Here is a 23,178-nt window from a genome sequence, read left to right on the forward strand (position 1 = left end):
CATCTACGTCCCTGGCGACATTATCGGGTCGAACAGGGGCCGCAACATCATTGGGATGAGTGGGGGGCGCAACATCAAGTTGAGCGGGGAAGGGGGGCTACATCATCTCGATGAACAGGGGGCTGCAACATCACTAAGATGAGTGGGGAAAGGGTGCCACATCATCGGGAAGAGCGGGGAAGGGGGGCCACATCATCGGGATGAACAGGGGGCTGCAACATCATTGGTATGAGCGGGGGGGGTTGCAACATCACGAAGATGAGTGGGGAAAGGGGGCCACATCATCGGGACAAGCGGGGAAGGGGGGCCACATCATCGGGAAGAGCGGGGAAGGGAGACCACATCATCGGGATGAGCGGGGAAGGGAGACCACATCATCGGGATGAGCGGGGAAGGGGGACCACATCATCGGGATGAGCGGGGAAGGGGGACCACATCATCGGGATGAGCGGGGAAGGGGGACCACATCATCGGGATGAGCGGGGAAGGGGGACCACATCATCGGGATGAGCGGGGGCCACATCCAGCACACATTTCTGGCATGACATCATTGATCGGTGGTTGGGACACTATTATTGTTGTTTCCACTGGGCCGCTGGTGCTGATGTGATGGCCGGACATCCTCCCTGCCATGATGAGGGCAGCTTATGTTATAGCAGGGCACCATGTGATCACTGCTGGGAATTATCAACAGGCCTTTCCCATAATCCGGCCCCGTGGGCCTGATCTGATCAGGTGGGGTGTATACTGCAGACATTGGAGAAGCAGGTGCACAGCACCGGGGACATGATGACTGCTCCATACAACCCCAGCACATCACAGCCCGGCAACAAGCGCTCTGACAAGCAATCACATCGTCACCGGCTGGGGGCGCTATTAGAAACACGGAACCAATTACCAGTCTCCCGTGCTGCCTTCCCCTCAGACGAGCGCAGCTCCTTATTTGTGGGGTCGCGTCTAGAATGGAGCAGAGCAGAGCAGCTGTGATGGATGACGCCACCGGAAGAGGCGGGGCCTCATCTATCAGTGCAGCGCTGATAACAGGAAGCAGTGTTGCGCTGCTAGGGATGAGGCGAGAATTCTGCACACGTGATCCTGACACGATGGCGGGGGCTGCACTGTGGCATCAGTTTTTGTTTTCTTTTTCTACATAGGGCTAAGGGTGAGTGATGTGGGGACAGAAAGTGCATGATGCTACTCAATGGGAAGAGGCTGTTGCTACTTGTGTGGGGCTGCATATAGGTGTGGGCTTGCACAGGGCAGGAGGTGATGTCACTTGCTCGGGGCTGCCTCCTAGTGGCAGGACATATACCCATGGCCTTGTGCTTTCCAGTGTAATCAGTGAGAGAGGAATTTTATGGTAACTACAGAAATCCAATATTTCAGCAGTTTTTCCACCTACAGCACAGGTGGCCCAGGTACAAATGTTTTTGCTTTCATGGTCTATAATCTCTAGTCTGGCTTAACCCCTTCCCAACATATGACATACAGTTATATCTCACTAACAGGCTGAGCCCACAGCTGTCCTGGCAGATGATGGCTGAATTATTGAGCCATCATCTGCCTTTAACAGCCACAGGTGGAACTCCATCTGCCTGCTGTTAACCTGTTAAATGCCACTGTCAATCTCTGACCGCGGCATTTAACATGCATCGGCAGTGGGGCACGTCACTCCACGTGCCCATCTGCATGCCCGTAACATGATAGCAGGGCGCTGATGGGTTGCCATGACAGTCGGGGATCTGCTGAAGACCTCTATACTTGTCATGACTGTTCTTCTGAGAAAGCCAGCCTGTAGCTGACGTTCATAGGAGACTGTGATTTTTTTTTGCTGTACCGAGCAGTGCAGCAACACTGCTATGTATAGTACAAGTGATCGGATGACCGCAGGTTCAAGTCCCCTAAGGGGACTATAAAATACAGTGACAATTGAAAAAAAAACTAATTAAAATGAAGAAAGAAAAAATGCTAAAGTTCAAATCATTCCCCTTATGTCCCATTAGAAATAAAGCAATTTAAAAAAAAAATACACATATTTGGTATCACTAGTTCATATCACTCAGGTCTATCGAAGTCTAAAATAAATTAATCTGATTTGGTAAATGGCGTAATGGGGGGGGGACCATGAGAATCATGTTGCCAGGTCAGTTTTACTATATAGTTAACATGGTAAAACAAAAAAAAAAAAACAGTTGTGGAATTGCACTTTCAACACACTTGGAATTTTTTCCTGCTTTCCAGTGTATCACATGCTAAAATAATTGGTGTCGTTAAAAAGTGCAACGTGTCTTGCAAAAAAACTAGCATTCAAATGGCTATGTGGATGGAAAAATAAAAAAAGTTATGGCTCTTTGAAGAACGGGAGGAAAAAACGAAAACAAAAAAATTGAAGTTGGCAGTGGTGTGAACGGGTTGATTTTGTGCATTCATTTAGTAAAGTTCATTGCTATACATTTGTATGTAAGCATATTATACAGTCCTGCTCATCGTTACTGAAGAAAACAAAAAGGTATCCAGGTCCAGGATCCGAGAAAACAGGAAAATTTTAAACTAGCGTCTTTATTAGAAAAAATTAATAAAAATGACTCTATCCAAAAAGGAAGGAAGGAATGAATGAATAAATAAAACTGAGGTACAGGTGCAATTGAATAGCTGTTACTAGGACATTTTCAGCATGGATAAAGGGGTATAATTTCCAAAATGGGGTCATTTGGGGGGATTCTGCTCTTCTAGCACTTAGGGACTCTGTATACGGAGTCCACAAACTATTCTTGGAAAATCTGCACTCCAGGAGGCAAAAAGCTCCCTGTGCCTCCCGAGTCTCTCGCCTTATGGCTAAACCGGACTGACAGCCACATATAAGGTATTTTTACATTCAGCAGAAATTGTGAGACAAATTGTGGTGCCATTTTACCCATTTCCCAGTGTGAAAATGTAAAATCTGTTGCTAAAACAAAATTTTGGTGGTAAAAATGTAATTATTTTTTTCTTCACTGCCCAATGGTATAAAATGCTGTGACACACCTGTGGTGTCACTATGATTACCTAGATGAATTCATTGAGGGGTCTAGTTTCCAAAATGATGTCACTTGTGGGGGAGTTTCCACTGTTTAGGTACATCAGGGGCTCTCCAAACGCAACATGGCATCTGCTAATTATTCAAGCAAATTTTAAATTCAAAAAGTCAAATGGAGCTCCTTCCCTTCCAAGCCCTGCCTTGTGCCTAAATAGTAGTTTCCCCCCACATATGGGGTATCAGTGTACTCAGGAGAAATTGCACAACTGATTACATGGTGTACTTTCTCCTGTTACCATTGTGAGAATGCAAAATATGGGGCTAAAACACATTTTTGTGGGAAAAATTTGATTTTTTTTTTTCATGGCTCAACATTATAAACTTCTGTGAAGCACCTGGGAGTTCAGGCTACTCAGTACACATCTATATAGTTCCCTGAGGGGTCTAGTTTCCAGAATGGTATCACTTGTGGGGGTTCTCCAAACGCAACATGGCGTCCGCTAATTGTGCCAGCAAATTTTACATTCAAAAAGTTAAATGACGCTCGTTCCTTTCCTAGCTCTGCCGTGCGCCCAAACAGTGGTTTTCCCCCACATATGGGTATTGGCATGCTCAGGAGAAATTGCACAACAAATTTTGTGGTCCATTTTCTCCTTTTACCCTTGTAAAAGTAAAAAAAATTGGGGCTAAAATTTTTGTGGAAAAAAAAGTTAAATATTTTTTTCTTCCACATTCCACAATTCCTGTGAAACACCTGAAGGGTTAATAAACTTCTTGAATGTGGTTTTGAGCACACTGAGGGGTGCAGTTTTTAGAATAGTGTCACTTTTGGGTATTTTTCTTTCATATAGACCCCTCAAAGTCACTTCAAATGTGACGTGGTCCCTAAAAAAAAAAAAAAAAAAAAAAAAAAAAAAAGTTTTTTAAATGATGTAAAAATTAGAAATCGTTGGTCAGCTTTTAACCCTTATAACTTCTTTACAAAAAAAAATGTTTTCCAAATTGTGCTGATGTAAAGTAGACATGTGGGAAATGTTATTTATTAACTATATTGTGTGACATATCTCTCTGATTTTAAGGGCATGAAAATTAAAAGTTTGAAAATTGCAAAATTTTCACAATTTTGGCTAAATTTCTGATTTTACACAAATAAATTAAGTGATATCAAATAAATTTTACCACCATCATGAAGTACAATATGTCACGAAAAACCAATCTCAGAATCACCGGGATCCGTTGAAGCGTTCCAGAGTAATTACCTCATAAATTGACAGTGGTCAGAATAAAAAAAAATTGGCCTGGTCAGGAAGGTGAAAACAGGCTTCGGGGTGAAAGTCCACATTATGTACTTAACCCTATCTCCTGAAAAAAATGAATCATGTGAAACACAGATTTTTTTGTATAGAGACTCGTGTTAAATACAAAAGAGCAAATGATAAACAATAATTCTAAACAAAAAACAATGGGAGGGAAAAATAGAAAAACCTAAAGCTTGAGGTGTCACTGCTATTGGCACCTTTTAGATTAATTTAGTATGAAAACACATTTTAACTCGCTTGTGGTAAATCACAAAAGTCATTCACCTGTGATTAACCCCTTTAAAGCCCAAGACGCACTAATACGTATTTGCGCCCTGGGACTTAAGAGCCTGATACATATTAGTAGGTCTTTGCGATCGTGCCCACACACGGGCTGTGCGGGGCGATCGTCGCCGGGTGTTAGCTGATTGTCCCGCACTCCTCCCAGCACATTAACCCCCACAATACTTAGATCGAAGTCGATCACAGCATTGTGGGGGCAAGGGGAGGTGATCGGGATACTCACCTCTCCTGCTGGCATCCAGTGATGTCTGCCGCTGCTTCCCGGATGTTGCCATGACGACCTGATGTCGTCATGACAACATCCGGGTCACCAGACAGCAGGAAGATATTTCAGTCATGCGCAGTGCATGACCAAAGTATCTTCTGCATCTGCAGCGCGCGCTGACAGCCTGTATAGCACAGGGATGGTGCTCCATCCCTATGCTGTACAGGCGATCAGAATAAAAAAAGTGAAAGTCCCATAGTGGGACAAAGAATAAAAGTAAAAAAAAGTGTCAGAAAGTGGAAAAAAAAATTGTAAAAAAAAAAATAATCCACCAAAAATAAAAATATAATGTACCCATCAATAAATATTATGAAAAAAACAAACAATAAAAGTACACATTTGGTATCGCCGCGTCCGGAACAACCTGACCTATAAAACTGTCCCACTAGTTAGCCCCTTCAGTGAACACGGTAAAAAAATAAAAATAAAAAAACGAAGCAAAAAATAATGCTTTATCATCATACCGCCAAACAAAAAATGGAATAACACGCGATTAAAAAGACGAATGTAAATAAAAATGGTACTGCTGAAAACGTCATCTTGTCCCGCAAAAAACAACCCCCATACAGCTCCATCAGCCGAAAAATAAAAGTTATAGCTCTCAGAATAAAGCGATGCAAAAAATAATTTTCTATAAAATAGCTTTTATTGTGTAAAAGCGCCAAAACGTAGAAAAACTATATGAATGTGGTATCGCTGTAAACGTACTGACCCGAAGAATAAAGCTGCCTTATCAATTTTACCACATGCGGAACAGAATAAAAAAAGCAAAAAAAACCCCAATTCCTGAATTGTTGATTTTTGTTTATTCTGCCTCCCAAAAATCGGAATAGAAAGCGATCAAAAAATGTCACGTGCCTGAAAATGGCACCAATAAAAACGTCAACTCATCCCGCAAAAAACAAGCCGTCACATGACTGTCGGCCAAAATATGGAAAAATTATAGCTCTCAAAATATGGCGATGCAAAATCTAGATTTTACAAAAAATGCGTCTTTTAGTGTGTGACAGCTGTCAGTCATAAAAACCCCATATGATTCTGGTATCACTGTAATCGCACCGACCCGAAGAGTAAAGTCGTCTAATCACTTATACCGCACGAGGAACGACGTAAAAAATAAACTCTAGCGTTAGGGTTGTGCTAGGGATAGGGTTTGGGTTAGGGTTGGGGTTGGGCTAGGGTTAGGGTTGGGCTAGGGTTGTGCTAGGGTTAGTGTTGGGCTAGTGTTAGGGTTGGGATTTTTTTCAAAAGTAAAAAAAAAAAAAAAAAAAAAAAAAAGATGGCGACTAGTGTTGAGCGCTAGTGCTTGCTACTTGAGTTTGCGTCGGGTACTCGGGTATGCACGGAGTATCGCGGGTGCTAGAGTGACATGCTTGAGTCTCCGCCCCATATGCTTCGCGGCCAAAAAAACCTTGCGGGGATTGCCTGCCATGCATGAGCGATCCCCACATGTTTTTTTTTTGGGTGTCTAATAACCGTGAAACATGCGGGCGGGAACTCGAGTATGTCACTCGAGCACCCGCGATACATGGTGCATACCTGAGTACCAGATGCTAACTCAAGTAGCGAGCACTTGCTCTCAAGACTAATGACAACTTATTCAATATGATGACCTAATGCCATCAAATTCTGTGTCGTACCTCTGGGTTCAAAATGTTCACTGTACCCCTTGATAAAATCCTTGAGGGGTGTAGTTTCCAAAATGGGGTCACTTGTGGGCGGTTTCCATTGTGTAGGCACATCAGGGGCTCTCCAAACGCAACATAACGTCCGCTAATTATTCAAGCAAATTTTACGATCAAAAAGTAAAATGGCGCTCCTTCCCTTCCGAACCCTGCCGTGCGCCCAAACAATGGTTTTCCCCCACATATGGGGTATCTGCTTACTCAGGAGAAATTGCACAACAAACTGCATGGTGCAATTTCTCCTGGTACCCTTATGAAAATGTAAAATAAAACATTTTTGTGGGAAAAATTTGAAAATTTTATTTTTACGTCTCAATGTTATAAACTTCTGTGAAGCACCTGGGGGTTCAAGGTGCTCACCACACATCTAGATAAGTTCCCTGAGGGGTCTAGTTTCCAAGATGGTGTCACTTGTGGGGGGTTTCCACTGTTTAGGCACATCAGGGGCTCCCCAAACGCAACATGGCGTCCGCTAATTATTCAAGCAAATTTTACATTCAAAAAGTCAAATCGCGCTCCTTCCCTTCCGAACCCTGCCGTGCGCCTAAACAGTGGTTTTCCAGTACGTCCCCATGACAGCACCATAGGAGGAGTAATCCCATATCCGGTGTAGGGACAGGAAGCACAAGATGTTAAAAGCCCTCCCACCCCCAACCTCCTCAGTGTTTTTCCTGTCCCTACCCAGGACAGGGAGTACAGGAGGAGCGCTGGTGCAGGAGCACTGGTGCGAAGTTACGATATACAGTACAGACCAAAAGTGTGGACACACCTTCTCCTTTACAGATTTTTCTGTATTTTCATGTCTATGAAAACTGTACATTCACATGGAAGGCATCAAAACTATGAATTAACACATGTGGAATTATATACTTAACAAAAAAGTGTGAAACAACTGAAAATATGTCTTATATTCTAGGTTCTTCAAAGTAGCCACCTTTTGCTTTGATGACTGCTTTGCACACTCTTGGCATTCTCTTGATGAGCTTCAAGAGGTAGTCACTGGAAATGGTCTTCCAACAATCTTGAAGGAGTTCCCAGAGATGCTTAGCACTTGTTGGCCCTTTTGCCTTCACTCTGCGGTCCAGCTCACCCCAAACCATCTCGATTGGGTTCAGGTCTGGTGACTGTAGAGGCCAGGTCATTTGGCGTAGCACCCTATCACTCTCCTTCTTGGTCAAATAGCCCTTACACAGCCTGGAGGTGTGTTTGGGGTCATTGTCCTGTTGAAAAATAAATGATGGTCCAACTAAACGCAAACCGGATGGAATAGCATGCCGCTGCAAGATGCTGTGGTAGCCATGCTAGTTCAGTATGCCCTCAATTTTGAATAAATCCCCAACAGTGTCACCAGCAAAGCACCCCCACACCATCACACCTCCTCCTCCATGCTTCAGGGTGGGAACCAGGCATGTAGAGTCCATTCGTTCACCTTTTCTGCGTCGCATAAAGACACGGTGGTTGAAACCAAAGATCTCAAATTTGGACTTATCAGACCAAAGCACAGATTTCCACTGGTCTAATGTCCATTCCTTGTGTTCTTTAGCCCAAACAAGTCTCTTCTGCTTGTTGCCTGTCCTTAGCAGTGGTTTCCTAGCAGCTATTTTACCATGAAGGCCTGCTGCACAAAGTCTCCTCTTAACAGTTGTTGAAGAGATGTCTGCTGCTAGAACTCTGTGTGGCATTGACCTGGTCTCTAATCTGAGCTGCTGTTAACCTGCGATTTCTGAGGCTGGTGACTCGGATAAACTTATCCTCAGAAGCAGAGGTGACTCTTTGTCTTCCTTTCCTGGGGCGGTCCTCATGTGAGCCAGTTTCTTTGAAGCACTTGATGGTTTTTGCAACTGCACTTGGGGACACTTTCAAAGTTTTCCCAATTTTTCGGACTGACTGACCTTCATTTCTTAAAGTAATGGTGACCACTCTTTTTCTTTACTTAGCTGCTTTTTTCTTGCTATAATACAAATTCTAACAGTCTATTCAGTAGGACTATGAGCTGTGTATCCACAAGACTTCTGCACAACACAACTGATGGTCCCAACCCCATTTATAAAGCAAGAAATCCCACTTATTAAACCTGACAGGGCACACCTGTGAAGTGAAAACCATTTCCGGTGACTACATCTTGAAGCTCATCAAGAGAATGCCAAGAGTGTGCAAAGCAGTCATCAAAGCAAAAGGTGGCTACTTTGAAGAACCTAGAATATAAGACATATTTTCAGTTGTTTCACACTTTTTTGTTAAGTATATAATTCCACATGTGTTAATTCATAGTTTTGATGCCTTCCATGTGAATGTACAGTTTTCATAGACATGAAAATACAGAAAAATCTTTAAATGAGAAGGTGTGTCCAAACTTGTGGTCTGTACTGTACCTCAGGGGACCCCGGGGAATCGGGGGGGCTGCGGCTCTCTTTCCCGCCACCAAGCGGGTCTTTGGCCGACACTCCCTGTCGGGAGTACCTCAGCCCTCCGGTGTGCTGGAGCCTCCGGGTGCCGCTTTCCCATCGCCGGGGCTCTCGGCGTCCTGCACTAGGCGGGTCTGGCTTCTCCTGACTCCAGGACCGCCTGGCGTCTAAACCAGAAGTTCGGGATGACTACTTCCAGTGGCGGTCGCGCGGGAAATTCTAACCGCGGTTCAACCAGACGCCAGGGAGCAGGGAAAAGAATGACAGGACAAACAGGTAAGGTATAAGAAAGGGGCCTGGGGGGCATCAAAGGCAGGCTTACATCTTGGGCACCCCTGACTGCAAAATGGCAAAATTGTCTCGCCCTGATACCCATCCCTGGATCGCCCCACAGTCATGTAAGTGTACCATTACCTTTTTTATATGGTTAATGGAGCTTACTCTTACCAGGCCCTCCATATTTTTTATAGGATATATCTGGGCAATTACCACCTCCTTCTGAGAAAAAGAAATATACAGGGAAAAAGGCCACAGTAAAATCCAAGAGGTGCCTGGATTGTAACAGACTTCCCGACTCGTATACAAAGCGGCTATGTGCTGAATGTAGAGCCTCCATGCTAAAGGAGGAGCATGGGCTTTATTAAATGAGATGCGTAGTATAATCAAAGAAGAGGTTCAGGCTTCTATTACATCTCTGCAGCCCCCAGGTTCAGAAGTCCAAGATGTCCGGGGACCCAAAAGACCCAGAGAAGATATAGCACCATCTTCTGAGGGTGAAATCGACCCATCTGGCGACTCTGACAGTGAGACCATTAGTCCACCTCAGGGCAGGGAACGGAAAAGATATATGTTCCACTCAGATGGTATGGATATTCTATCAGCAGTCCGAAACACGATGCAGGTAGAGGAAACGGAGAAGAGCAGTAACATTCAGGATGAGATGTTTGGTGGTCTTAGAACCCAGAGATCCATGTTTTTTCCTGATAATGATCATGTGAAGGACATGATACTAGAGGAATGGGAGGATGCAGAGAAGAGACTCTCTATACCACGAGACTTCCGCACCCGACTATCTTTTGACCCAGAGGACACCCATGTGTGGGACACTATTCCTAAAATTGACGTTCCGGTGGCTAAGGTGGTCAAGAAAACCTCTATCCCCTTTGAAGACTCGTCAGGACTTAAAGATCCTATGGATAGGAAGGTGGATGGACTTTTGAAAAAAGCCTGGGAAGCTTCAGTGGCAATTAAGTCTAATGTCGCTGCTACATCTATTGCCAGATCCATGAGAGTCTGGCTAGAAGAGCTAGAGAGTCACCTACGAGATGGCACCCCGAGGGAATCTCTCCTTCAAATATTGCCCCTATTAAAAATGGCAACAAATTTTATGGCCGTCGCTTCAGCGGAATCGGACAGATTTGCGGCCAGAAATAATGCGCTTTCCATCTCAGCCCGTAGAGCTGTTTGGTTAAAAACATGGTCTGGAGATACAGCTTCTAAGAACAAACTGTGCTCCATTCCATTTTCTGGGCTCAGAGTATTCGGACCTGTACTAGATGACATTCTAGAAAAAGCGTCCGATAAAAGCGTCCCTGAGGAAAAAAGGAGCAGCCCTTTCGTAAACCTTTCCCCTCCCATAAATATAACACGCAGAAAAAAGGGGGGTCCACAAGCTGGAGTTTTAATAAGGGGAACAAAGATAAAAAATACCAGCCCAGTACTATTTCCTGTCCAAAACGACAATGACTATGTCAGAGTAGGGGGGCGATTAAAGTTTTTCAGAAACAGTTGGCATCGGGTAACTCAAAATCCCTGGATACTAACAACTATAGCGCAGGGTTACAGGATAGAATTTTCTCAAAATCCCCCTCAAAAATTCCGCCTGACAAGAGGTTCCCCTATCTCTCTTTCCCATCTGCAGGCAGACATAGAGAAGCTGCTACATCAGAGGGTTATTGTACCAGTTCCAGAACACGAACAACATCGGGGCCATTACTCCTCTCTGTTTTCAATAAAGAAACCGTCAGGGGAGTTCCGTACAATTATCAACCTGAAACCCCTAAACTGATGGGTCCGCTACAAAAAATTCCGCATGGAATCAGTAAGATCAGCCATCCCTCTAATAGACGCGGATGCGGTAATGTGCACCCTGGACCTCAGGGATACATACTACCACCTGCTAATACATTCCTCAAGTCAGCAATATCTGAGGTTTGCACTACCATCAGGCAGTCAGATTCTACACTACCAGTTCCGATGTCTTCCCTTTGGCCTGTCATCTGCTCCCAGAATCTTTACAAAGATCATGGCAGAGGTGGTGGCCTATATCCTACTCAGGGATATTACCGTTATTCCGTACTTGGACGGTTTCCTGTTGGTGGCAATATCTCCTCTAGGTATGACGCAACATCTGGAATTTGTCCTATGGACATTAACCAGGCTGGGTTTGATTGTGAACAAAGAAAAATCCAATCTTGTCCCAAGTACATCACACATCTTCCTGGGAGTCCATCTCGACTCCCGAATAAGAATGTCTTGTCTCCCGGAAGACAAGATGCTCTCAATTCCACATAGGATTCATTCTTTTGCAAGAGAGAAGAAACCTTCAATCCGGAAGGCTATGAGTATTTTGGAAATCATGACGTCATGCATCACCTGCGTCAGATGGAGCCAGTTCCATTCCAGACCTCTACAGAAATGCATCCTGGAAGTGACAGACGGACATCAGAACTACCTAGACAGGAAGATGTCTTTGTCTAGAGACGCCCAGGACTCTCTACACTGGTGGCTCGACTGGAAGAATCTACAGAAGGGAGGGTAGTGGATTCTGGAACCTTGTCTGTTAGTGACCATGGACGCAAGTCTCTCAGGATGGTGAGCTCGAATGGGAGACTCTTATCTCCAAGGAACATGGTCCACAGAAATTCAGACCTGATCATCGAATTTTCAGGAACTACAGGCAATCTGGGAAGCCCTACAGAGAAGCCGGGCGGTCTTAAGAGACAGACATGTAAAAATCCTGTCGGACAACATCACGGCAGTCTCTTTCATCAGACATCAGGGCGGACCAAGACACCCACTTCTCCAGTCCCTGGCCAACAGGATATTCTTAGGGATAGAGAAGATAGTGAGCTCCATTTCAGCAGTTCACCTTCGGGGATCCGACAATCAGGAGGTAGATTACCTCATTAGGTGTCAGATGAAGGCTTCAGAATGGGAACTGAACGAAGAGGTGTTCCAGCAACTAACTCGCAGATGGGGTCAGCCGCACCTAGACCTTTTTGCATCCAGAACGAATGCAAAGACAACATATTTCTTCTCTCTCGACCCAGGAGATCATCCTCTGGCAGTGGATGCTCTCTCACAATATTGGGGAGAAGGCCTAACATATGCCTTCCCACCTGCTCCTCTAATTCCGAGAATGCTGTGGAAAATTCAGGAAGATCGGGCAACAGTCATAACAATTGTCCCGTTCTGGCCAAGGAGGAGTTGGTTCTCCCTTGTACGTCATCTAGCGTTGGAAGACCCAATCATTTTACCATTTCAGGAAGATCTTCTGACACAAGGTCCACTGTTTCATCGGAATCTTCAACAAGCTTCAAACATAGCTCTCAGCCTGGCTTCTGAAGGGAAGATCCTGAAGAACTAGGGCTTATCCGCCAGAGTGATCCAGACTATGCAGGCTAGTAGACAACCTGTAACCCAGGCCATATATAAAAAAGTCTGGAGGACATTTTGTCAGTTCCACAGGACGGTAGACACCTCTCAGCCAGACATCCCTGCGATCCTTGATTTCTTGCAGGCGGGATTTGACACAGGTCTTAGACCAAGTACCTTGAAGGTGCAGATTGCAGCACTAGGTGCTTTCTTCGACACATAATTGTCCTCGCATCCCTGGATAATCAGGTTTGTCAAGGCAATCCAGAGACTTAGGCCTACCCAGAGAACTTCTTCCCCTCCGTGGGATCTGAATCTTGTCCTGAGAGTCCTTTGCAAACCTGCCTTCGGCCCAGTTAATGATTTGGGAATAAAGAACTTGACTTTGAAAACAGTCTTTTTGGTGGCAATCACCACGGCTAAACGGTTGGGTGAAATCCAGGCTCTATCTGTTGTCGAGCCTTGTATGCAGATTCGGGATGATTGCATCTCAAACTAGATCCAAGTTTCTCCCCGAAGGTGGTGTCATCGATGACCTTAAACCGAGAAGTGGTTTTTCCATCATTCTGCAAAAACCCTAGGAATCAGAGGGAGGAAGAGTTCCACTATCTCGATGTCCACAGAGCAGTGTTGGCCTATTTGGAAGCCACTCGAAACTGGAGATTAGACTCTAATCTTTTTATACAGTTTGGGGGGAAAAATAAAGGCAGGAAGGCTTCAAAACCATCCTTAGCTAGATGGGTCACATCCATGATTAATCTAGCATATCTTTCAGAAGGACAGCCTCCCCCTGAAATCAAAACCCATTCCACCAGAGCAATTTCCACCTCATGGGCAACTAGAGCAAGGGCTGCCATTGAACAGAGATGTACCGCAGCCACATGGTCAGGACATACTACTTTCTGCAAACACTACAAGCTAGATGTTCTCTCCCAGCAGAAATCTGCATTTGGTAGGAAGGTACTTCAGGCAGTTATCCCACCCTAAGCTATGAGTTCTTGGGTATACTCCTATGGTGCTGTCATGGGGACGTACTGGAAAACTGGAATTAGTCTTTCCGGTAATGATGTTTCCAGGAATCCATATGACAGCACCCTTATTTCCCTCCCTATATTGCTACTGTATGTGACTCTAACATATGTCTAAGCAGTCTAAAATGAAATTTTGTTGTACCCAGCCAATATGGTTCTTGGAAAATCACTGAGGAGGTTGGGGGTGGGAGGGCTTTTAACCTCTTGTGCTTCCTGTCCCTAAACAGGATATGGGATTACTCCCCCTATGGTGCTGTCATGTGGACTCCTGGAAATATCATTACTGGTAAGACTAATTCAGTTTTTCCCCACATATGGGGTATCTGCGTGCTCAGTGGAAATTGCACAACAAATTTGGGGGGCTATTTTTTCCTATTACCCCTGTGAAAATAAAAAAATTGGGTCTAAAGTAACATTTTTGTGAAAAAAGTTAAATGTTAATTTTTTTTCTTCCACATTCGAATAATTCCTGTGAAGCACCTCAAGGGTTAATACTGTTCTTGAATGTGGTTTTGAGCACATTGAGGGGTTCAGTTTTTAGAATGGTGTCACTTTGGGGTATTTTCTGTCATAAAGACCCTTCAAAGTGACTTCAAATGTGATGTGGTCCCTAAAAAAAAAAAAAAAAAAAAAAAAAAAAAAAAAAAAATGGTTTTGTAAATTTTGTTGGAAAAATGAGAACTTGCTGGTCAACTTTTAACCCTTATAGCTCCCTAATAAAAAAAAAAAATGTTGGTTCCAAAATTGTGCTGATGTAAAGTGGACATGTGGTAAATATTATTTATTAACTATTTTGTGTGACATATCTCTCTGATTTAAGGGCATAAAAATTAAAATTTTGAAAATTGCAAAATTTTCACAATTTTTGCCAAATTTTGTTTTTTTTCACAAATAAACGCAAGTGATATCGAAGAAATTTTACCACAATCATGAAGTACAATATGTCACGAAAAAACATTCTCAGAATCAGGGGGTTCCGTTGAAGCGTTCCAGAGTAATAGCCTCATAAAGTGACAGTGGTCAGAATTGTAAAAATTGGCCTGGTCATTAACGTGCAAACCACCTTGGGTTGTAAAGGGGTTAATTGTTGGTGCCCATGTCACATGAATTAGCCAATGAATGATGACTTCAGTGTTTTAAAAAGCCACATGGTAGGCCCTGTTCCTTTGTCACAATGGTGAAGACAAAGGAGCTGTCTGAGGGCATCAGAACTGCTATTATTAGCAAACACAAGACTTCCAAAGGGTATCAAGCCATCTCCAAGGACCTTGGTATCCCAGTTTCAACAGTGCGCAATGTTATTAAGAAGTTTGCCAAGCATGGAACCGTCAAGAAAGAGGAAATTTGATAAGAGATGTCTTTGAAGGTTGGTGCAAATGGTGGAAAAAACACGTCAAACATCCAAAGACCTGAAGGCCAACCTGGAACAGTCTGGGGTCATGGTTTCAACAAGTACCATAGACTGCACACTAAACCAAGCAGAGCTTTATTGGCGAAGGCCCAGGAAGAAATTGCTGAAGAAAAGACTTAAAAAGGAACTATCTTTGCCAAAGAGTACCTTGACAAACCACAATCCTTATGGGAAAATGTTCTGTAGACAACTGAAACAAAAATAGAGCTTTTTGGCAATGCAATGCAACAGTTTGTTTACAGATGGCGCAATGAAGCTTATAAGGAAAAGAACACCTTACCAACAGTTAAGCATGGTGGAGGATCCATAATGCTGTGTGGTTGCTTTGCTGCGTCTGGAACTGGAGGCCTTAACCATAACACAGGAATCATGAAATCAGAGAATTATCAAGAGATTTTAGAGCAAAATGTCCTACCCAGTGTAAGGAAACTTAGTTTGAGTCAAAGATCATGGGTCCTCCTGCAAGACAATGACCCAAAGCACACATCCAAAAGTACATAGGAATGGTTGAAAAAGACAAAAATGGACGGTTTTAAAATGGTTAGCAATGAGTCCTGACCTCAATCCCACTAAAAATCTTTGGGATGAGCTGAAATCTGTCATTGGGAAAAAGAACCCTACAAACATTCAAGAGCTTGAACAAACTGCAAAGGAAGAGTGGGAGAAAATTCCATCTAAGAAGTGCAAGAAGCTTATAGATGGCTACAAGAAACGTTTGAGGCTGTCAGCAATGCCAAAGGGTGTGCAACTAAGTATTAATTAGGGGTGCCTTTATTGCTACACATGCTATTTATTCTGTTTTTTCTTCGAAATTGCAACAGGGAAAAACAATGTTTTATTGTTGTATTACTTTGGACCACTAATTAAAAAATCCTGAGGATATAACTTTGGTACATTTCCATTTATTTCTGACGATATTGTACAGTCTATGAAAAAAATGAAAGGGTGCCAATAATGGTGAGCAGCACTGTATCTTTCTCCTGTTTGTTATTTATATATTTGTTTTAATAAAATAGTTTGAGAACTATGGGTTGAATTTTCATTTCTAGAATTGAAAAGCTTGGTGTAACATTAGTGAAAATGATCTGCCAGTTGGAACTGTATCAGGGTGTGTTCACACATTGTAATTTGTTGGGAGAAACTGCAGCACTGTCCTCACTGTAGCGCAATGGCCGGCACCCCTGCATGGTGTCCCCTTCTCCCTGCATGCAGGAACGCCGGCTTACTCACTGCCCCGGTCCTCGGCATGGTTCCCAGTGTGCTTTCTGTCCTCGGCTGCTGTGCGCGCCGCAGTTCCTGACAGCGCTACATGTGTGCGCGCTCCCCTGCTCTTAAAGGGGTAGCGCGTGCTTATAGTAAATGCCCTTAGCTTGTAGCTGAGAGGCATTTAGTATAATTAGTACACCTGCAAGATGGCTCCCAGCCAATAGCTGGTAGGCATCTTGTATATAACACTCCCTCTCCCTTAGGGTGTCACAGAAGCTACAGCATTCATTAGTGTCTAGTTGCCCCTACTAGTGAGTGTTTGGTCTCCTGGTCATGGTGCGGTCAGTGTCCTGAACCCTGGTCCCAGTGCGGGCCAGTGCCTGAACATTGTCTCCTGGTGCGGTCAGTCCTGTTAGCGAAGTACCTGGTCCTGGTGTGGCCAGTGCCTGAACATTGTTCCCTGGTGGGGCCAGTCATGTCCCCGAAGTCCCCTGGTCTCAGTGCAGCCAATGGCTGAACACTGTCTTCTGGTCCTGGTGCGGCCAGTCCTGACCCCGAAGTCCACTTGTCCCAGTGCCTAAACATTGTCCCCTGGTGTGGCCAGTCCTGTTCCCAAAGTCCTCTGATTCTGCTGCTGCCAGTCCTGACCCCGAAGTCCCCTGGTCCCGATGCGGCCAGTATCTGAACGTTTCCCCATCTGAGTATCCCATGTATCCGGACTGCTACAAGCTATCTCTGAAGTACCTGTTTGAGTCTCCATGTCAGTAGCCGTTCCGCTGTGATCCTGAACCTATTCTTCTGACTGGAGCCCGAGTCTGTGTCAGCTAACCTGGTCCCTGGGGTCAGCTGCTCCAGTACTGGGTTCTGCCTAGGAGTGGTACCTGGTGGCTACCAGAAGCCCAGTCTGTCCCCACCACCAGGTACCGCTTAGCTACGCCCTTACCTAGGTTGACCCGGCTCAGTGGGTCCACAAATCCATGTACGCCACCCTTTGGGCGTAACACTCACCATTACACAAACTCGCTAATAATTTATTTTCTGTCTTTAGCAGTACACTTTGAAAAAAAACAAGCAAAAAAACATGATTCTTGCTCAAGATGTCAATGAGTTAAGTCCCAGCAGTGTTTCTTGGTGTATCCCGGCCTTCTGTGGCGACTTAGCTTTCCATATGGCCCATGTAGCCTGAATAGTGGTGGAGGTCATATGGGACGCATCTGCCGCACGTGGAGTGGGCTGATCTGCTAAGCACTGTCTTCACATGCGGACCCCAGAGTGGACTTACAGTCAAGGAGAATAATAGTGATTCTGAAACCTGTCAATGGTCGGGATATATTAGAAAGTTCTTGAAGATGACTTAAGCAGAAAAAATAGGCAAGTGTAAGAATCAGATCAACTTTGACTAGGACCAAATTGTGATGTCCACGTGACTGAGTCAAAGCATCCCAAAAATAGCAGTTCTGTGGGGCAAACGGTGACAGGGCAATGGGTGCTCAGGGCTCATATATAGTTATTGAAGGCAAAGGCTAGAGGACAGAAGATCTACTGTACAAGTTGCTGAAAAATGTAATGTTGGCCATGGTAGAAACATGTTGGAGCATGCGGGGCATCACAGCTTGCCATATGGGGCTATGTTGCCGCAGTACAGTCGGATTGACAATGCCGGACATTTTTGAACAAATTATTTTCCAAAATGAACTGATTGGAAGACGTCCGAAAGCAGCGCACTCCTTTTCCAAATTAAGTCTGAAAAATAGAAGGCCCCTTTGAAACAATCCCAACTCTTTGTGGAAGCATAAGATTGATCAAAAGGTCCAAATCCTTAGTACAGCATTTAAAAGGTTATTTCCCTCTTCATATATGGACTTTGTTGAGTAGTGTTCGTAAAAACAAGCACTTTTGCACTATATTGCTTATTAAAATTTGCAGCCATTCTTGAGATATTAACATGTTTCTTTTGTTTACAGCTCGTTGCCTAGGAGACTGACCACCGCTGTCTAGGTTGTAAGTACTGCGGTGAAGCTGGCCGGGATTCAGATTTACCAGCAAAGTTCAAAACAGTGCTTACAAGCTCTATGGAAAAGAAATGGTAAGCACTGCGCATGTCCTGCTGTCTAGCAGACGTGGTCGGTCTTCAAGGCAACGAGCTGGAAACAAAAGTGTTAATATATCAAAAAAAGCTGAACATTTTAATAAGCAGTAAATTGCAAAACTGCTTGTTATTTTAATAAGCACTATCCGACAATAGCCATGCATGAAGATGGGAATAATCATTTAATACTCAGGTGCCCTGTTAGATTTAGACAGCAAAAAATCATTATAACTAGAAATAGTGACAGTCCTTCAGGATGATGTCTATCTACAGTAAATGTTTCAATAAACCACAGCAATTTCTCCTGAACGCCTGTGGCTGAAAATCATCTTGGTCATCAGATTTTTGAATCTTTAGTAGATGACAGGAAGGTTGGCATTTCCTCTAACGTCTGCCTTGTGCCCGGCTTTTGGTGAATCACTGGCCACTTCCTGAGCTAGTTCTCACCACCACGACTTCTGCTTTCCCCATGATTTCCTCATAGAGCTCCTACATCTTCACAAAAATCGATATTTATATCCAAATGCCTCCTCGCTGGGCCAGTAAGTTGTCTCGGCTGCACAAGCTCCAGAACCTGCGCAGGCTTCAACTCAAAAGGACATGACTGGATAATGAGAGTGGTGGCATCACAGGGGACCTCTCTGTCTTCTTTCCTAAGGGCCCATTTACATGATAGTAGTGAATCTCTCAGCCTCTCCTTCCTTCCACCATGTTTTGTTTTGCATGGCGTCATCTCAGTAGGTTATATGTCCACTATCTTTCTATTCTCAGTCTGGGATCTACATGGTGGGGAATTACTCCCATGATACACCTTCTCATCTGAGTATATCCCAGAGATGTCTTGTATTGACGACTTGCACTTATCTAGCCTGTGCATTGATGACTTTAATGGGAATCTGTCACCAGGTTTTTGCTACGCCATCAGCATAATGTAGGGGCGAGACCCTGATTCCAGTAATGTATCACTGGGCTGCTTGCTGTCATTTTGCTAAAATCACTGTTATTTGCTGTAGATCTACCAGTTCTCTAAATGCTGAGCTCTGTGTAACCACGTCCATGCCATTGATTGGCAGCTTTCTGTGTACACTGTGCATACTCAGAAAGCTGCCAATCAGCAGTGGGGGTGTTGTTGGATGGACTAACTGGCAGCAGGTTTTCAAGTCCTCTAGTGATTATCTCCTGCTGATAAAAGTGATTTTATGAAAACATACAGTAAGCAGCCCATAGCTGGAATCAGGTTCTCTGCCCCTACATCATGCTGCTCTGAGATGAGGTGGCAAAAAACCTAGTGACAGATTCCTTTTGAGTTCGAATATGGGCTTGTACATAGGCCAGAAGGAATGACCACTTCTGTCTACAGCGATGGGTTACTGCCACTTAGTAACGTATAATCCAGTACTTAGAGGTGTTGTCCACTTTATCTGTATTTTAACAGATGTGTTCGGGGATATGATTTCGGGAGCTTACCTATAGATACGTATTACAGGTACAGTACCCATCACCTTCTTTGTGAAGCAGCATCCTTCGGCTAGTGTAATCTTCATTGCAGACTGCATACAGCTTCTGTTCTTTAACCACTTACCGACATAGGACGTACAGTTACGTCGTACACCAGCTCCCTGGCTTTTATGCGGGCTCAGAAACTGAGCCTGCGTGTTTGCCTGCAGATGATGGCTGAGTTATTCAGCCATCATCTGCCTCTCATAGCTACAAGTGGAGCAAAGCGCTGCCCGCTGCTTTTCACCTGTTAAATGCTGCCGTCAGTCTGTGCCATGGGCATTTACAGCGTCCGTTCATACAAGACTGTGGTGTATACAACCCCATTAACCCTTCTTAGGTGTTAGACAAATTGGGGCAGAGTTTAGAGGCGTCATGGTCGTATAGTTAGGATTAGTTTGGTTTCTGGTATAGACCCCATTTATAAGCCTGGTCTTGTCCAGTCGTGCTAAGTGTCCGGGCAGGTCATCTGTCATGTTTTTCTATTCTGTGGAAATACTAGTAGAGGAATATTTTGTAAAACTCAGAACATTTTCCAAATGCCGTACTTCTGCCTGGAAAAATAAGCGTTCCTGCTAAATCCTGCCCGGCACATCACCTCGGAGCGGCTATAAACATCCCGGCTACGTTCCTCTGGACCTGCAGGAGCCTCTGTGAAAGCAATCAGCCGTCCAGAATAACAGCAACTTCAGCGTATAAACAATATTATAATGCTGATTATTTTCTCGGTTTCTGGCTTATCTGGAGTCATCATCTCTTTCTTCTGAAAACAATAAATCACCCGGATTCCTGTATTTAACTGTTCAGTGACTGGAAACCAGTGAAAGCATTTGTAGTAGTGTATATACTATTTCTTACATTTACAGGGGTTATCCACTGCCTGCATGACCCCTTCTTAAATGCTGTAGTCTCTCCTCTAAAATGAAGAATCCTTATTCATAACTCCCACTCCGGCTGTTTTCCAATGATGTCCGTACAAGGTGTCCCGGCACTTGCATGACATTGTTAAGCCATGTGAGCCCTGCTGCCTATCAGCGGCCACAGCGCTCGCTGTTCCCTCCGATGTCTGAGGTAAGTGAGAGCGCTGTGGCCCATCAGAATAAAACTGGGATTATTTTTTTTTTTGCAAAAAATGTTTATGCCCTATTTTACTACTTTTCTTCTACCCTTATGTCTCTGTGGTGTGTGGGCTCCATACTTTAAGCAACTTGCATTCAGATGGGCACTTTATGGGTATGTTCACATGGTGTCTTTTAGAAGGATCCTTTTTGAAGATGCTTTAGGAAAACGCCAACCATGATTTCCTTAAGGCGTTGTCTTTATCCAATGACATTTTAGACTTGTTTTGCTGCAGCTTTGCTGCCAGTGGTTTTTGTTTTTTTTCCCATATACAGGTGCATCTCACAAAATTAGAATATCAAAAAGTTGATTTATTTCAGTTTTTCAATACAAAAAGTGAAACTCATATGTTATATGGAGTCATTACAAACAGAGTGATCTATTTCAAGTGTTTATTTCTGTTAATGTTGATGATTATGGCTTACAGCCAATGAAAACACAAAAGTCATTATCTCAATAAATTAAAATAATTAACAAAAAACCCCTGCAAAGGCTTCCTACGCATTTTAAAAAGGTCCCTTGGTCTGTTTTAGTAGGCTCAAGGATCACGGGGAAGACTGCTGACTTGACAGATGTCCAGAAGGCAGTCATTGACACACTCCACAAGGTCCCAGAGTTCCAATTTTCATTTGGGAATCAAGGTCCCAGAGTCTGGAGGAAGAGTGGCCATGACAACGTGACAACCAACGAATATTATCATTAGCCACTTGAAAGATTTTGGGAATCATCACAACAGTCACATTTCCAACTGCAGTGGTCAGCGATTTCCTATTCAAACTTTTATTTAAGGCTCATTCACACTTCTATGTGTCATGATCCGGAGGGCGATGCACAGACTGGCCAAGGATCTCTTGACCCAAACTTGACTGTCTCATAGGCATATACAGTACAGACCAAAAGTTTGGACACACCTCATTTAAAGATTTTTCTGTATTTTCATGACTTTGAAAATTGTACATTCACACTGAAGGCATCAAAACTATGAATTAACACATGTGGAATTATACAGTATACTTAACAAAAAAGTGTGAAACAACTGAAAATGTGTCTTATATTCTAGGTTCTTCAAAGTAGCCACCTTTTGCTTTGATGACTGCTTTGCACACTCTTGGCATTCTCTTGATGAGCTTCAAGAGGTAGTCACCGGAAATGGTCTTCCAACAATCTTGAAGGAGTTCCCAGAGATGCTTAGCATTTGTTGGCCCTTTTGCCTTCACTCTGCGGTCCAGCTCACCCCAAACCATCTTGATTGAGTTCAGGTCTGGTGCCTGTGGAGGCCAGGTCATCTGGCGGAGCACCCAATCACTCTTCTTCTTGGTCAAATAGCCCTTACACAGCCTGGAGGTGTGTTTGGGGTCATTGTCCTGTTGAAAAATAAATGATGGTCCAACTAAACGCAAACCGGATGGAATAGCATGCCGCTGAAAGATGCTGTGGTAGCCATGCTGGTTCAGTATGCCTTCAATTTTGAATATATCCCCAACAGTGTCACCAGCAAAGCACCCCACACCATCACACCTCCTCCTCCATGCTTCACGGTGGGAACCAGGCAGTAGAGTCCATCCGTTCACCTTTTCTGCGTCGCACAAAGACACGGTGGTTGGAACCAAAGATCTCAAATTTGGACTCATCAGACCAAAGCACAGATTTCCACTGGTCTAATGTCCATTCCTTGTGTTCTTTAGCCCAAACAAGTCTCTTCTGCTTGTTGCCTGTCTTAGCAGTGGTTTCCTAGCAGCTATTTTACCATGAAGGCCTGCTGCACAAAGTCTCCTCTTAACAGTTGTTGTAGAGATGTGTCTGCTGCTAAAACTCTGTGTGGCATTGACCTGGTCTCTAATCTGAGCTGCTGTTAACCTGCGATTTCTGAGGCTGGTGATTCGGATAAACTTATCCTCAGAAGCAGAGGTGACTCTTGGTCTTCCTTTCCTGGGGCGGTCCTCATGTGAGCCAGTTTCTTTGTAGCGCTTGATGGTTTTTGCAACTGCACTTGGGGACACATTCAAAGTTTGCCTAATTTTTCGGACTGACTGACCTTCATTTCTTAAAGTAATGATGGCCACTTGTTTTTCTTTACTTAGAATTTGTATTATGGCAAGAAAAAAGCAGCTAACAGTCTATTCAGTAGGACTATCAGCTGTGTATCCACCTGTCTTCTGCACAACACAACTTATGGTCCCAACCCCATTTATAAGG

General features: G+C 44.0%; 1 protein-coding gene and 1 long non-coding RNA gene across 2 annotated transcripts in view; one reads left to right on the top strand and one right to left on the bottom strand.

The window, feature by feature from the left end:
- The window catches only part of VAMP4 (vesicle associated membrane protein 4), a 41,084-nt gene extending 40,048 nt beyond the window's left edge, over window positions 1-1,036 (bottom strand). The window contains exon 1 of the mRNA XM_073643132.1: window positions 899-1,036. The gene's annotated coding sequence lies outside the window, so the exon portion shown is untranslated. The remainder of the gene's footprint in view (window positions 1-898) is intronic.
- Window positions 993-21,861, top strand: LOC141156763 (uncharacterized). The gene is made up of 3 exons (XR_012247710.1): window positions 993-1,162; window positions 18,242-18,363; window positions 21,516-21,861. It is a non-coding gene; the product is annotated as an uncharacterized lncRNA (long non-coding RNA).
- The last annotated feature ends 1,317 nt before the right edge of the window (window positions 21,862-23,178 follow it).

Source organism: Phyllobates terribilis, unplaced genomic scaffold, assembly GCF_046119375.1.
Source record: "Phyllobates terribilis strain yellow unplaced genomic scaffold, ASM4611937v1 Scaffold_8__6_contigs__length_399053987, whole genome shotgun sequence".
NCBI classification, from domain to species: domain Eukaryota; kingdom Metazoa; phylum Chordata; class Amphibia; order Anura; family Dendrobatidae; genus Phyllobates; species Phyllobates terribilis.